This window comes from Zalophus californianus, chromosome 2 (assembly GCF_009762305.2).
Source record: "Zalophus californianus isolate mZalCal1 chromosome 2, mZalCal1.pri.v2, whole genome shotgun sequence".
Lineage (NCBI taxonomy): Eukaryota > Metazoa > Chordata > Mammalia > Carnivora > Otariidae > Zalophus > Zalophus californianus.
This window is the reverse complement of record NC_045596.1, coordinates 41,420,207-41,432,446: the sequence shown is the minus strand read 5'-3', so window position 1 is coordinate 41,432,446 and position 12,240 is coordinate 41,420,207. Positions and strand designations below refer to the sequence as shown.

Below are 12,240 nucleotides of genomic sequence, written 5' to 3'. Positions count from 1 at the left end.
AGCGTAGAGGCAGGGAGACCCATGATGAGGCTGTAGCTTCATCCAGGAGAGCAGAAGAGAGGCAGAGACAGCTGGATGGAGAGAAGGGAAGGCACGCAAGAGCCATTCCTGAGGTGGCAGCGAGAGAACTTGGTGACTGGTTGATGGTGAGGATCAGCTGGGGGATCAGTTGGGGACTCAAACACGATGGTGGGTTTCTGGCTTCAGAAGCTCCAGATGGTGAGGTGTGGTGGAGCTGCAGATCACAGGGGGCCAGGCCAGGACCTGTGGCCCAAGCCTGCACCCTGGAAGGCCTGCTGAAGCATGAGGAGCCCAGCCTGCACCACCCGGCTCCCCCATGCCCTCCCACAGGAACAGCCACCCCAGCAGTGGAGCGTGACCTCCTCGGAACTGACCAGCGCCAGAGGCCTGCACAACCCTGAGAGAAGCTCGGAGCTGTTTGGGCAGGGAAATCTGGGGTCCTGGAACATAAGTACGGTTCAGGGCTTGGCAGGGGCTTTGGGTGGACCTGTCCCTGTGGGAAAGGGTCCAGCCAAAAGACAGCGGGAGGGAAGGGTTTCAGGTGTCCCTAGGGCAGGAGCCCAGGACAGTCTAAGGGCAGCACTGCAGGGAATGAGTCAGGCATGGGGGAGATCCTGGGCTGAGCTCTGGGCAGGCTGTGCTTGAAGAACCCGTGGAGGTGACCAGAAGGCCGTCAGAGATGTAGATGTCATTCTGGACCACAGAAGAGAGCGCGGGATTCACAAGTATGTCTTGTCCCTTTCTGCCCTCAGTGTCATGTGTGTAAAACAGGACAGGGCTAGGCTGTGTGATGTGTTCCTTGAGCCACCTCTCTGCCCCCACATTCTCTGTGCCATAACCTAGCCTCCCAGACCTCACCGCCTCCCCCCAGGGCCAGCGCACCATGTGGGGGCAAAGCATGAGGAAGTCTGTCCCAGGGGCCCGGCCCTAGCCTGATTCATGAAATTCTTGTAATCAGTTTAGTTACACAACAAAATTCAGATCAGAGTGAGGATTAGCAGAGGAAGTTTGCGAGGGTGCTTTGAACTTCACAGATGAAAGCCCCCTCCCCCATTCACACAAAGCAATCCCGAGGTATTAAACGTGACATAAACACATTGCCACCTCCTGGCCCCACTGCAGGCCCCAGGCAGCCGGCTGGGTGATCGGTTGGCATCCCCAACTGCCTCCCCGCCATGGCATTCCACCCAGGTCTCCCGGAGGGGGGGAAATGGATTCTGTCCTCAGCCTGCTGCTCCTGGAATTGCAAGCATTCGGTGAGCCAACCCCCACAGCCTCCCTTCCCCAAGATTCCTGCGCAGCCCAAACTGGGGGGGACAGGCACTTCCCCACGACCTCCCCGGCTCCCTGGGAGCTCAGAGCAGAGGGAAAGAAGGAAAGAAGATGGGGCAGAGGCAGGAGGCAGAACAGCCTTCCTCCTCATGGCCTGCTCTGCTGCTCGCAGGTTATCGTTCCCAGATGGGGACTGTCAAACCCTGTCAGCCTCAGATACACACTGGGAGCACCACATCCGCATTCCTGGAATGTGTAACTGCCTGGCTTCACCTTCGGCGGCCCCCAACTCAATAACATGTCAAGTTCCTTCAGTCTCACCAGAGCTAAAACACTCTCACCTACTCCCAGGCTTTGCATTCGGAGCACACAGGCACTGTGGCTGTCTAAATATTTAAGCTGGCCTAAGGGGAGCCATATTTCCTCGGGATGGATTACACTGAGTCATCCGAGCCTGGAGGGTCTCACCTGTTAGTGCTGGCTTCATGATGAGCTTGGGAAGCCAAGGGCCACTGACTGTGCTTATTGGATTTTAGGACAAATGATCACCAATGCTGTCCCCGGGGGGTTGGCAAACTGTGGTACCAAGGGGAAGGAGCAGAGCCATTTGGCTGATTGCTCTTTAGTTCGGGGCCTGGTGGCTTGCACCACAGAGGCCCTGCCAGGCACTGCTGGAGGCATCCTCCACCCTTCCTTCGCCATTCAACACACCCCATCTGCCATGATAGGAAGCCATGACACTCTACCCCAGTCCTGACATTGCCTCTGAGTTGTGAGGCTCCTTCCACGCTGGCAGACCCTTCCTGCTATGAGTATATTCTCTGACTGATCAGAAACAAATGAGGCTTTTGTTCAAACTACATGGAATCTGCAGGCCCCAAGGGCCCCTAGGGGACAGATGAGGGCACCTGGGGCCCACGGATGCTACGTGACCTGCTCAGGATAACACAATTGGTGATAAAACTGTGATCCCAGACCTTTGAACCTCTATCCATTATGGATTGAATTGTGTCCCCCAAAAGATACGTTGAAGTCCTAACCTCTGGCACCTATGAATATGACCTTATTTGGAAATAGAACCTTTGTCGATGTAATCAAGTTGAGATGAGGTCATTAGGGTGGACCCTAATTCAGTATGACTGGTTTCCTATAAGAGGAGGGAAAGGTGGACCCAGCCACACACACAGAGGGAAGATGGCCTTCGGCAGATGAGATGGAGATCAGAGGTAAGCTGTTATAGGCCAAGGAACACCAGCATGAAGTCACCCCAAGCTGGAAGGGGCAGGGAAGGGTCTTTCTGTGAGGCTTCGAGACAGGAGAGCCCTGCCAGTACCTTGATTTCACACTTCCAAACTCCAGGACTATGCAAGCATATATTTCTGTTTCTTTAAGTCATCCAGTTTATGGTATGCCGTCATAGCAGCCCCAGGAAAGCAACACACCATCCAGTAGCATTTCTGATACAAGAACTGGGTGAAATTCTGGATGAAATTGTCGTTCCTTGGAAGCTAATGAGAGATGGCTCGATTACAGGTTTAGGACTTCAGAATACCTAGCAGGTCATGTGTAGTGTGCGGAGCATCTTTCAGGAGGACCCCAGACTCTGTGCTTTCTCTTATCCTGAGACATGCCTTCCATCAAGGCCCAATGATATGGGCTCTTTGTCAATGTTTGAACTTTATGAGTTGATGTAAAGTCAAAGGGACTTTCCTTCTAAATCCTTCTCTAGGCTGCCCAACATATAACACTGATCATTTGCATTTAAGTGGCCTACCCATCTGAAGAATTTCAAGGCACTTACCAAACTCTGTGACCCATGGGGAGTGGCCTCTGGGGTTAGGAATTTCTAGTTTACATCTGCCCTCTGACCTCACCCTGCCCCAGTGACTCCATTAAACTGAGTCATTTAGTTCAGTGGATTCAGTAAAGATAAGAGCTAGTGTAGAAAATACTGTGGCTCAGGCTTAGGGCTGACTGTGGGTTGTGGATTTGGGGAAATGGATGCTTTGCAATTAACCTTAATGTTTATCCTAATTCTCAAGAGATGGAGATTATGAGCTGGTAATTTTCTGAGAATCCACAGGCCAACTCCTTGAGTCTGTGATGATATTGCTCACAAGGCATCAGTTGGTGGTTTGCATCCAAGGATGGCTGTGTTCATGCCCTAAAACCCAACAAAACCAATCCAAGAGAACCCTTAAGCCTGCTGCCTTCTGTTAACCTCAGACACTGGCCTGAGATTGGTTGCCCAAACCCAAATCTCCTGGTTGCATAACTTTGGGAGTGACTGTCCCAATAAACATGTTCCATTTAATTGCCTCACTGCTCTTCACTGAAGCTTCTTGTTTACTATGGAATTCCTAGGAATCTAAACATGTCAAGGGACAATTCTCCCTGCCCCTCAAGGCACAAGTTGAACTAAGTGGAACCATACCTTTGCTTTCTTCCCAAACCAACGGGTGGAACCAATTTAAAACCTCATGATCATGCAATGCATGTGCAGAAACTCCTCCATGTGTTTTAATGTTTCTCCCAAGAAGGACATAATGTTCTTGCCTGAGTTTTTTATCTACTGAAGACAAGAACCACACTCTAAGGGCAATTGGCCTAAACAATTGGCCACCGCTTAAATCAATTATGGTACCCCTGTGCAGCCACAGAAAGTCATGCTTTGGAAGCAAATTTAATGACATGGGAAAATGTTTATGGTCTTCTATTAAGTGAAAAAAGCTGCATACAAAACAGAATGTACAGTATGAAAACAATTATATAAAAGTTACATATATATCCGTAGAAAATCTGAAAGGCTGTACTCCAAAATGTAGACACCGATAATCTACTCAGGGCTGTGGAAGTTCAATGGTCTGGTTCTGCAAGGCACAAGGGCATCCCCTTGAGAGAACAAGCCGTGGCTGACATCTTGGCTCAGGGCTGTGCCTGCTGGGAAGGTCCATCTTTTTCTAATCATGCATGGCACCGGATAGACTGGCATCGGATCCAGGGATTATGGGTGAGCCTAGATTTTCTTCTCTGTGCTTTTTCATGTTTTGCAAAAGTTCTTCCATGAGGATGTGTTACTTTTGTGCCAAGTTAAAAAAAAATGATATACAGCCAATTTTTAAAAGGTAGTTGGTAGAAATATGAGCACTGACTGGATATTTGATGATATTAAGGAATTATTTTTAAGTATGCTAGTAATATTGTTGTTATACTTTTAAAAGACTCATTAGCTTTTAGAGATGCAAACTGAAATGTATGTAGATGAAATGATATGATGTCTGGATTTACTTCACAATAATATGGGAAGGAGTTAAGTGGGTAGGAGTATACAGAAAAAAAGGTCATGAATTATTCATTGTTAAAGCTGAGTGCTAGGTACATGGGGGTTTGTAATACTATTCCACTTTTGCATATGTTTTAAATTGCCATAATACAAAATTAAAATAAAAACAGAAAACTGGTTTAGGTCATGTGGCTGAGACTCACCTGAATTTTTCCTTCTCTTTGCTTTTGATAGGATTGTGCAGACCCACAGCCTTCCTGCGTGTGTCTTCCCAAATGGGGAGTATGGTGGCTAATGAGGGTATGATGCCATCAGGTCAAGAAGGAAAACAACAGGACACATGCCACCCACCCACTTCTGCCAATACCACTAGGATTTGGCAGAGTAGTGACATTTCACCATCACAGCTGAAGATAGGCAAATAGATTCCATAAACTGGATTGTAAGTGAGTTTACAAGAGCCAATTTTTGCCTGCTCCCCCCTAGCTGCAAGGGCACGAGGAAAATGAGTCTCTGGCTCTTTAAGGCACAGCAGGACAGATGAAAAGGATTGAGAGAGGCTTCTGTGCAGCCCACCAACTGGCTACTTTCAGTTGGAGAAAGCAGCTGCCAGGTGGAGAACTCAAGGCTATTCTGCTGAGGGACAGGACACCCCAGGAGGAACGGTGGCTTCCACAGTTACGGAAGAGAGCTTTGTACTGTATCTTTCCTCATTACTGAAGCTGTTTTTACTCATTCTAGAAAAAATGAATCAATGCAGGAAATTACCTATAACTACATTATCCGAAGAAATGCACTGATAACATTTTAGTGTCACGAGTAGCTTTTACTGGAACTCAGTCTTCTTTATTGGGTACCTGAGGCCAAGTAGAGACAGATAAGGTCCTCAACCAAGGCCTTCCAGGTCTGTCATAGATTTGTGAGTCAAAGTACAAGGCTCTCCCTTGACCTCTAACACTCCGCAGGATCAGAGAGAGGATTCAGATAGAGTTTATCAGTTAGGTATTGCTGCATAACAAACCACCCAGAACCTAGTGACTTACAACAAAAACTCTTCATTATTGCTGGTGATGCTGTAGGTCAGGAATCTGGGCAGGGCTCAGCGTGAAGACTCTTCTTCCCATGGTGTTAGCTAGTTCATTCTTGCAGCTGCACTCAGCGGATGGTGCATCTGGGCTGGAAGGTCCAAAATGGTGCCGCCCAGCTGCCTGGGACCTCAGTGCTGCCTATCAGCTGGGATGCCTTGGATCTTCTCCCTATGGCCTCTCTGGATTCATTCTGTCTGGTTCTCTAGGGCCTCTCTCTCCAGCAGAATAGCCTCAAGCTCCCTGCATGATCATTGCTTTCTCCAAGTGAAAACAGAAGCTAAAAAGCATCTTAAGGCCTGGCCTTGGAAGTTCTAGATGTGGTTTCCACCATATTCTAATTGGCTGGAGCAAGTTACCAAGTGCAGCCCAGATTCAAGGGGAGGGAAAGGGCAGGCTGGATGGGAGATATTGTTGTAGCCATCATGGAAACAAGTTGCCACATATGGCAGAAGATCTGCTCAAGATTAGAGAAATTTAAACACACACGCACATGCACACACACAAATGCACTAAGTCACAACTGAAAACTGTTTCACCTGTCTATTTACATTAACTGTGATACTCTGTAATTCTTTTCAAATAAGAGCTTTTGGGTTTGTTGAGGAATCTCTGTCCATCTGTCATCATCAACCATTGATGAGAGTATAGTACTTAACAGCACTAGCCTCAGAGTCAGAATTCCCAGATTCAATCCCAGCTCCCCCACATTTAGCCCTGTGGTTCGGGGTGAGTTCATCTTTGCCCTTTTTGTAAATTGGGGGTAATGCTGCCTACCTCCAAGGGGGTTGTGAGGACTACGTGAGTGAATATGCATATATTTAATCAGTGCCTAGCACAAAGTGAAATCATTGTAGGTGTTCATATTATTATATCCCTTTATGCCAAATGCAGGGCTCCCTCTCTGTGATGGTAATGATTCTGGTTTTTTTATGTACAGTGAAATCTGTTTTTGAAGTTGTTCTTTGGGAAAAGTATCTGGCACATTTTCTCAACCTGGATTTTAAATTATGAATAATCAATATCTCGTCTTGCTAGACACGGCCACCCTCCCCCCGACAGCATTCAGCACAATTGATCATTCTTTCTTTTTTGTTTACCCGCTCCTCTCTTGGCAGCCTTGAACTCTCCTGGTTTTCCTCCCATGCCTCTGACCCCTTCTCCATGTTCTTACTGCTCCTCCTCCTTTCTCTGGTCTCTAAATATTGGCACTCCTGGGCCCTTCTCTTCTCACTCTGAACTTTCTCCCAGAGCATATCCACTTCCATGTCTTTAAGTATCATCATCCAATATGCTGAAATCCTACAGATGTATCTCAGCCAGAACTCTCCTGAGCACTCAAAGGTACTGCCGCAGTGACATCTCTCTTTAGAGATCACCCAGATAACTCCAACCCCACATCTGTAAACTGAACTTCTTCTACCCAAGTCCATAACCCCAATCCCCGTCATCCCTCCAGTCTTCCCCATCTTGGTAAAGGGCATTTCCATATACTCTGTTGCTAAAGCCAGAAACATGGGGGCCACTCTTGACATCTCCCTCTTCCTCACCCTCCAAATCTAATCCATTACCAAGTCCTGTCAAGTCTTTTAGACGAAGCTGCACGAAATTATCACTTTTATAAATAAAAAACAACCGAATATTGAAATTTTCATAGAGTTCACACTAATACTTCCAAAAATCCCCCTCAAACCTGTTCACTTTTTTCCTCTCCACTGACATCCCACCTATTAGGCTACCATGGACCACTGTAAAGACCCTCCAGCTATTTATCCTGCTCTCCTCCTTACCTGGACCAGACCACTTTTCATACATGGCCACTGTTATCTTTTGAATGTGCCCCGAATCATGTCACGACCTTGCATAAAAACTCTTCAATGTCCTCTCCAGAACTATTTCATGCTACTCTCTCCCTTACCCTCCACCCTTCTCCCAGCCTTCTTTCTGTTCCTTGTGTTCACCCAGCTCATCCCTCCTGAGCCCTGGCGTGGAGCTCTCCCCATCAGGCCTGTCCTGGCTTTTTCCTACTCATCCTTCTCTGACTCTTCCTTGAGAAGACCTGCCTTGACACCCACTCAGCCTAAAGTAGGTCTCCCTTCTTCTCTTTTGTAGGAGGATGCCTGTTGTTTTCTTCCATACCATTTATCACAAATTATCATTATACACTTATTAGTGTGTTTATTGGTTTCAAGTCTATTTTTCCCACCTCAGTGTAATCTTCATGACCCACAGAACATGGTGTCTATTTTCTTGACCATTACATATGTAGCATCTCAGATACAGGAGGGCTCGATAAATAGCTGTTGAACAAACGAATGAATGAGCCTGGGTTCAAAGCCTGACTGTCAATACGCTGCTATTCTGGGGGATTGTGTTCCCTAGTAGATCCTTCAGACCACATTCCTTCATATAAGTCACCAATTTCTTTCCTAGCATCTTTTTTTTTTCTTCCATTCCCTTTTGTCCCTCCAAATTAAAGGAGATACTGCCTTTTTGTTAAATTTCCCTCTTTTTTTTATATATATAGTGGTCAAAAAGGATATGATTTCCAGTTCATTCTGTGATTTCATTCCACTGGAGTCTAACTTTATAGTCTTATGTTTTACATTTACATTTATGACCATTTGGGGTCTATTTTCGTATAAGCCATGAGGGTTAGGTTGAGTTTCACTTTATTTTTATTCTTGGGTGTCATATAGATGTTCAATTATCCAAACCACATTTGTTGAAAAACTATTCTTTCTATACTGAATTAGCTTTGCAAAAAACCAATTGGCCATATTTGTGTGGGTCTACCTCTAGACTTCCTTTTTTTTTTTTAAAGATTATTTATTTATTTATTTGTCAGAGAGAGAGAGAGAGAGAGAGAGAGAAAGCACAAGCAGGGGGAGCAGCAGAGGGAGTGGGAGAAGCAGGCGCCTCACTGAGCAAGGAGCCCGATGTGGGACTTGATCCCAGGACCCTGGGATCATGACCTGAGCCGAAGGCAGACACTTAACGACTGAACCACCCAGGCGTCCCTACCTCTAGACTTTCTATTCTGTTTTCTTGATCTATGTGTCCATCACCCTGGAAATAGACACATTGCTAATTGCTTCACTGCTTTGATGATTATAGATTTTAGAATAAGTGTTAAAATTGTGTAGTATGATACCTCCAAATTTATTCTCTTTTTTCCAAAATTGTTTTGATTATTTTATTCCTTCACATTTCCATATAAAGTCTAAAATCAGCTTATCTATATCTATTTTTAAAATTCAGTTAAGATTTTGATTGGAATGGCATTAAATCAATCTGGGGAAAATTGATATCATTACAGTTGGAAAGCCTTCCAATCCATGAACATGGTATGTCTCTCTGTTTCTTTAGGTCTTCTTTGATATTCTTTTGCATCCATTAGTGTTCATCATACAAATCCCATATATGTCTTGTTAGAGTTATAACTAAGTATTTAATTTGGGAGGTAACTATTATAAGTACTATTTGTTTTAAATTTTGGTTTTCAATTGTTCACTGCTAGTATATAGAAATACAGTTGAGGTTTGGTGTTGACTTTGTATTCTGCAATCTTACCAAACTCACTTCTGAGTTTTTGAATTAAAAAAAAAAAATCAGATTCCTTGGATTTTCATGTAATCTGCAAACAGGGATAGTTTTATTTCTTCCTTTCCAGTCTGTATTTCTTCATTTCTTTTTCTTGCCTTAATGCACTGGCTATGACTTCCAGTGTATTGCTGAACAAGAATACAGAGGTTGGGGGTGGAGAGGAGAGAATATAGAGCTTGAAAAACCTTGCCTTATTCTCAATCTGAAAGGAAAGTATTCACTCTTTCATCATTAAGTATGATGCTAGCTGTAGTTTTTTTGTAGATGTCCTTTAACAGACTGAAGAATTTTCTTTCTATTCCTATATTGTGCATGTGCTTGTAAGGCTGTGTGATGGAGCAGAAAGAGTGTGGGCTTTGAGGCAGAGGAGACTGGCTCTGGGGTTGAGGTTGACCACTCTCTAGTTATGCAACAGTATATGGGTAGTGTAGAGTTTTCCATCCATGGAGTTAAGGGGATGGAACCTTCCTCACGAGGGCCTGGTGAGGAATAGCTGAGATTGTGTACCTGAAGATCCTGCCACATTACTAGTCACATAAAAGAAACTCAATAGTGGTGTTTTTATAGTTAATTCCACATGCACCATTATTCCAAAGTTTTGTCTTACAACACCCTAAGAGGCCCTGCATGCTCTGTCAGCTTCCTTTGGTTTCTCTGTTACTTCTTTATCCTTGTCTCCCCCTACTCCTCTCCCTATCACACCTCCTGTCTCAGCCATACTGACCTCCATGTCACTCCCCACACCAGGCACCCTCCCCTGATAGCAGACCATTCACTATGCCCAGACAGCTCTCCCCTCAATATTCACACAGCTGATTTCCTATCTCCTTTAAGACTTCCTTAAATACCACTTCTCTACGAAAACTACTCTGACCATCTACATTCATTTCCTAGGACTACAAATTACCACAATCTGGGTGGCTTAAAAACAACAGACATCTATTTTCTATTAGTCTGTGGGACAAGTCCAAAGTCAAGGTGTGGACAGGTCCACACTTCTTCCACAGGCTGTAGGGAAGAATCCTTCCTTGTGTCTTCCAGCTGCTGGTGGCTGCAAGCATTCCTTGGCTTGGGGCTGCCAACCTCTGCTTGTGGACTTTTTATCTGTCTGTGTATCTCATACCTCCCTCTGCCTTTCCTCTTCTAAGCCAATCTGTCATTGGATTTGTGGCCCACCTGGATAATTCAGGATGATCTCATCTCAAGACCTGTGATAGTTAATTTTTTGCATCAACTTGACTGGGCTCAGGGATGCTCAGAGAGCTGGTAAAACATCATTTCTGGGCATGTTTCTGGAAGAGATTACCATTTGTATTGGTAGACTCAATAAAGCAGAGGGCCCTCTCCAACACCAGTGGGCATCATACAATCCACTGAAAGCCCAAATAGAACAAAAATGCAGAGAAATGGCAGATTTGCTTTTTCTCAGCTTGAGCTGAGACATCTGTCTTCTGCCCTTGAAATTTGTTGCATCTGGTGCTTGGGTTTCTGGACTCAATCAGGATTTATACCATGAGCCTCTTGATTCTCAGGCCTTTGGACTTAGACTGAATTACACTGCCATCTTTCCTGGTTCTCCAGCTTGCAGATAGCGATCATGGAACTTCTTGGCCTCCATAACTGCATGGGCCAATTCCTACAATAAATCTTCTATCTATCTATCTATCATCTATCTATCTATCCTACTGATTCTGTTTCTCTGGAGAATCCTAATACAAGACCCTTAACTGAATTACGTCTGCAAAGACTCTTTTACCAAATATGGTCACTTTCACAAATTCCAGGGGTTGGGACTCAGACATACCTCTTGGGAGACCATTATTCAACCCACTATACTACTCTATTTAATCACTGCAAAATTATGTGTGTGCACACATGTGGTCCTTCTGATGCCCCTTCCCTGTTCTTATTTTCTAGTGACGTGAAACCTTCTAACATACTATATCATTTGCTTATGTATAAGTTTATTGTTATTCTCCCCTCCCACTAGAATGTAATCTCCCACTAGAATATAAGTTTTGTTCATTGATGTAACACAAGAATCTAGACCTATAGTGATGCTTGGCACATAGTAGGTGCTTACTAAACTCTTACTGAATAAATGAATGAATGAATGTCACATGTTATGGGAAACCAGTGGCCCAACTAGCTACTAGCATACAAGCAGAAGTCAATAAATACCTATTGAATGAATGTCCTCAGGAGGACCCTGGGAGATCCTAACTGGAGAAGCAGTTATTCCCTTCCCTTGCTTACTTATCTAGTTTTTAACTTTTTTTTCCTCATCAGATTTCCAAATCCTGAGCTGCCGCCTTTGGGAGCAGTGACTCTCTACTGGTGATTCAGTGTGAAATAGTTCCTGAGCTGGCTGAGCTGAAAATTGCTCCCCACCAAGTTAGAAAAGGTTACGCTTCCAGAGAATAAATTCTGGTCTCTTAATAAAATGTAATTAAGGGCGCCTGGGTGGCTCAGTCATTAAGTGTCTGCCTTCAGCTCAGGTCATGATCCCAGGGTCCTGGGATCGAGGCCCGCATCGGGCTCCCTGCCCCACGGGAAGCCTGCTTCTCCCTCTTCCACTCCCCCTGCTTGTGTTCCCTCTCTCGCTGTGTCTCTCTCTGTCAAATAAATAAATTTAAAATAAAATAAAATAAAATAAAATGTAATTAATCACACCAATGAGTATATTGACCAAAAATAGTTTCCAAAGAACAACTTAATGCTAGATATTCATAAATCAGAGGGTTTGATGAATCCAAGATGCTGCTAGCTGAGGCATCGATGACCCAAGTAGAGCAAATCAAATATTCCAGGGGAAGCTAGAAATGGGAGCAAGCTCTGTGCCTGGTTTCTAGATGGCTGCCATCCCCTTGGCAGCCCACTCATGCTCACCCTCTTTGTCCTCTATAAGCTACTTTGGGAGATACTCATTTCTTTATTTCCTGAAATAATGGCCTTTAAGACTAAAAAAATACA

The 12,240-nt window shown here is 44.8% G+C and overlaps 1 long non-coding RNA gene across 1 annotated transcript; it reads left to right on the top strand.

Moving 5' to 3' along the window:
- The first annotated feature begins 1,180 nt into the window (after positions 1-1,180).
- On the top strand, positions 1,181-11,691 carry LOC113925155. Its single transcript, XR_003520935.1, has 4 exons — positions 1,181-1,277; positions 4,088-4,303; positions 4,811-5,018; positions 11,557-11,691. It is a non-coding gene; the product is annotated as an uncharacterized LOC113925155 (long non-coding RNA).
- Positions 11,692-12,240: the final 549 nt, after the last annotated feature.